Consider the following 5264-nt stretch of genomic DNA (forward strand, 5'->3'; position numbering starts at 1 on the left):
ATGAGAGAGAGAGAAAAAGAGAGAGAGAGAGTGTGTTTCCTGGGGGGCTTGGATTGTCAGCCTGGGTACTATCACTGAACATTATTTTTTTGTTAAGGTTAGTGCTCTCTAGTGCTCTAACTACTTGAACTATAGCTCCATTTCCACTTGCAGCTTTTGTGTGTGTAGGTGTGCCAATCCTGGGACTTGAACGCAAGTTCTGGACACTGTCTCTGGGCATCTTTGCTCAATGCTAGCTGAGATACCAATTGAACTACAACTACACTTTTGGTGCTTAACTGGAGATAAAAGACATATAGACTCCCCTGCCCATGCTGGCTTCAAACTCAGATCTCATCTTCAAATCCTCAAATTTCAGCCTCTTAACTATTTAGCATGGGCACCCCGGGCTAAAGAGATATTCTTCAGGTATATAAACATGGCCTAACCAGTTTGAAGTTTCCAATGATGGAAATTCATTTCCTTTTATTTAAGTGGGCTATCAGGTTGATTGAAACCTCTAAGATTATTAAGTATATAGAAAGTTGTACTTTCTACTTTCTAGTATGTAAGTACAGAATAAGAAAATAATAATCAAGACAAAATATCTGAGACATATTTTCAGATAGCATTGCCGACACATAAATATCTTTACTAACACATCTTAAGCATGGAAAATATTTTAAATTTGAAGGCGAAGTATATCTTAGGTACAGAAAACAAGTTCAGATTTTATGAGGATTTGAGAATGCCTGCTTACATATGTGTACATCACACACACACACACACACACACACACACACACACACACACACACACACACACACAAAACCTAATAGTTCTATATAGCTTATAAAACACTTAAAATTATTTTTTTTAGCTAGATGCCAGTCACTCATGCATGTGATGCCAGATACTCAAGATGCTGAGAACTTAGGATCCTGATTTGAAGCCAGCCTGGGCAGGAAATACCTGAGATGTTTATTTCTAAAAGCCATTAAGCTGGAAGTGGATCTGTGGCTCAAATGATAGAACACTAACCTTGAGCAAAGTAGCTCTAGGACTGTTCTCAATCTCCAATCCATGAGTGCAAGACTCAGAGTAAGCATACAGAAAAACAAATAAATATTCCTCTAATTTAATTATTATTTAGAATAATCATAATCTTTAATTTAGAATTTTATTGAAATATTTTCTTTATAATCATCACAACATGGTCAGAATCAGCCCAGATTCACCTTTTGACTTTTAAGTTTCTCATGCTTTAACTCACCATAACAAGTGCCTTTAACAGAAATTATATTAAAATGTGTAATTCCAGCATATTTCCAAAGTGTGTAAGCTTGCATAATAGATTAAATAAATAATAATGACCATCTGTCTCACTTTACCTGAGATACCAGTATGGGCTTGTCTGTCCTATAATCACAGAGTCATAAATGGCATATAATATAGTGTACCCTATTGCACTCCAAATGCACTATTGCTTAGACCACAATTTGTAGGATACCTGTATATAATATTTCCTAAGAAAATGAAAAGAGGCTGGGTACCTGTGATTCACCCATGTAATACTAGCCACTCAGGAGGCTAGGCTCTAACAATCACGGATCAAAGCCAGCCTGAGCTGGAGGACATGTGAAAATCAATAATTTATAGACTACAAGTAAGCTATAAAGAAATGGAGAGCATTCATGAATTCTGAGAAAGTGTTAGCTGAAGCATCCTTGTGAAGTGTTAGTCTATAAAATTAGTATGTAGTTGACAAATAATCCATTCACGTAGTGATTTGAGCACTGCTATAGGTGAGCATTTATTCAAGGCCATATTATTCTCAATGAATGTCCTAGCAATCCCATTCCAATCAATGCCAATTGTGTTTCATTTCTTTGACCAATTTATTTTTCAAACAAATTGAAATCAACACCATCCCAATCAAGAGAAAGGGATTTTACTATCACACAGAATTTCAGTGACAATGTGAAGATTGGGTTGGAATCCAGAAATCTGTTGTGAGACACTCCCTGGAAAGGCTATTAAATCATCTTTGTTTTCTGCTTCTAAAGTAGGATGTATGTCTGTGCTTTATGTTTGATTTACAAGGATAAAAAGAAGATTGGGACAAGAACAGAGGTAAAGACCATTTGGACACTCCCTGCATTGAGTAAAGAGCCACTTGTAACCATTCTTTATTTAGAGCACTCACACAAGCCACTGAAAACCAAATTGTAGTTTTCTAACCATGGTGTGTGACCCCTACCTTGCTTCCTGAAGTGAACTAGAGGAGGTCTAGTCCACATTACAAATTGGTCTTTGCCAAAGATGTAAATGAGTGAATTAAATAGGACTAATATAAATAAATTTAGAATTAAAACAATGATTCAAGCTATATCAGAGATAGTTAAGGTTAGGAATAGCAAAAGCCACTACAGAAAAAATGTTTATAATAAACAATTATCATAACAACTTAGGAACATCCATTTTTTATATATTAAAAATGTTGCCAAGTACTTGCAGCTCACGCCTGTAATCATAATTATTCAGGAGGCTGAGATCTGAAGATCATGGTTCAAAGTCAGCCTGGGCAAGAAAGTCCATGAGACTTATCTCCAATTAACCACAAGAAAAACAAAAGTGATGCTGTGGCTCAAGCACTAAAGTGCTAGCCTTGTGAGGCTCAAGAACAAAGCCCAGGTTATGAGTTCAAGCCCCACAACTGACAAAAAAAATTTACATACACAGCAGCACAGAAGATCTCAAAGTATAGCTTTCCTGAAACCATAACATAGTTGAAAATGTCCACTCCTTTTTTCAAATTTTCCTTCCAACATCTGGTCTGCATCTTTCCCTCCAAATAACTTGACCTTTTTGTTTAGAGCCCTTTTGTTTAGTGGCATGTGTTTAAAGCCTTTGACTTGTACATTCCACAACTTAATTCATATTTGATACTTATCTCAGGGTTTTCCAGATACAGTTAGCTACTCATGAAAGGAATATATAAGCACAGAGAAGAAATGATACAAATCTAAAATTGTACTATTCTTTACCACATAATCTGCCCCTCATCGAGTGCTTTAAGTTAGTTTTATTATTTTCTCTCAAATAAATCTGGGGCATAGTCCAAATTTATAAATGAATGATTTCCTGACTAGTAATTCATTAAGTCCATATAGTATATGAGGTGGCAACATCATTTAAGCTTATCTTTCCTACTCCCTTTATTTTATTAAATATTCTGATTCTCATTTAGATTACTGAAAGTAAGATACTAAAGTTGTGATTTGTTTTATCTCAGCTCTATCTATTTTATATAATTTTCTCTCTATATTCTAATCAATTCTACTTTTTAAAGTATTGGACAAAGGGGTTTCAATGCAACAAGGCAGATTATGAGTACATTGCATCTGTATCAATATCATACTTTCATCATTCACCCCATATTTCCCAATCCAAACACTGAAATTACATAGTTTCCTTTATATATAATGTACATGGAATAAAATTACTGTATTCACCTGTTCTTTATCTTTCCATTCATTTTGAAGGGAAAATATTCACATAAGAAAATATAATTTATTAAATTTCTATCATTATACCAAAATAATGAAGGCCATTGAAAAGTTGGTTTTCTGAAAGGTTCCCAATATGTCAAAATTATCTTTTCTATTTAAATATTTGATGAGCACCGTTTTTAAATGTTTAAAAGATAATGACAATGACATGGAATTGTTTTGCCACAAAAGAGAAGGGTAGTTCAACTTGACTGAATCATAATAATAAAAATTGCAATTATTCCAATGAAGTACTTTCTAAATAATAAGCACAGAAATGGGAACACATTTTGTTTGAAACAGGAAAAGAGAGTGTCACTAAAGATTTGTTCTATAGCTATAATTTTAAAATATAACACTTCGAAATCTGTATCATGAATGCTTGTCTCAATGTCTAATTAGAGAAAAGACTAATCCTAGTGGACAGGACATAGCACCAGTACTTCTTTCTTAATACTGTCATGGATGTCACAATAAAAAAACAACAGTATCTATCACATTATATACCCTCCATTATGACAGAGCTTTTTTATTTGAAGAGTACTGAGCACTGGAAAATTTATCTGGAGTCCAGAAACTGAACTTTTCAAAATCCACCTTTGTTACTTAGTTGAAAGTGGTATATTCCTTGTTCTCTCCTTTTTATGTAACATTTGTACATAGCTTATGAATTTTATTTGAACATTGATTTTTTTAATGCCAAACCATTTATATTTCTAAGATAACACTGAGAACACAAATTCTCTCTCTCTCTCTCTCTCTCTCTCTCTCTCTCTCTCTCTCTCTCTCTCTCTCTCTCTCTCTCTCTCTCTCTCTCTCTCTCACACACACACACACACACACACACACACACACACACACACACTTTTTTTTAACCAAAGCAAAGTTAATAAATGTGAAATCCTCTCTCCACACTCAAGATATCAAGGTAAGGAGGATACTTTTGAAAAATTGCTCTAATACATCAAAAACTATAAAAATCAATAAGCTGTAAAAGCTAAAAAGCTTCTTCAATTTTGTCCCTTATTGCTCGGTGTAGGTGGCCAGAGCCCAGAGAACAATCCAAGGTTGCAAAAAAAGCCATTATACAGCTAGTTGTATATTGCAGACAGTATGTACAGCCTGCCAGGCAGGGACAAGTGTGCATCTGCCAAAGAATGGGGAACTCTGAATGGCCTCTAAATTCCTGCCTGTTTGATTGAGAGCTGCAAAGTGTGCTTGAGAAAGCAGGCAGTGGAGTCTGTTCTTTTTTGTCACTTTTGTGTTGAAAATAAAATAGGCCCAAAGAGCATTTCCATTTCTTCCTCTGCTATTTTTCAGTTATAGCATGTGTAAAGTACTTTATGTTGGTGCACATTATTATCTTACTATAGGAAAGCAATAAAATATTATATATCATAATAAATAAAGCATATTCAAATTGTGCAGGGCAAGAATAAACTCAGTTAAGCAATTTAAAACTGTAATTTTTAGGACATGTAAAAAGAAGAAAGACTTACACGAGTCATCCAGTGATGAATATAACTAAGGAAAGTTATTTTGAGCTAGTTTTGATCACTCATCATGTTTTTTGGATAGTATTTTTTCTACTTATTTTTCTGTGCATGTATGTGTCTGTGTTTGTGGTTTTGGGGGGGAGATCAAACACAGGGTCTCAACTTGTATACTACTGTTATTTTCTAGTCCTCTAACAATATTTTTGGTAAGATGCCAGCAGTACATATTTTAAATAAA

Source organism: Dipodomys merriami, unplaced genomic scaffold (genome assembly GCF_024711535.1).
Source record: "Dipodomys merriami isolate MVZ:Mamm:240054 unplaced genomic scaffold, mDipMer1.0.p SCAF_20, whole genome shotgun sequence".
Lineage (NCBI taxonomy): Eukaryota > Metazoa > Chordata > Mammalia > Rodentia > Heteromyidae > Dipodomys > Dipodomys merriami.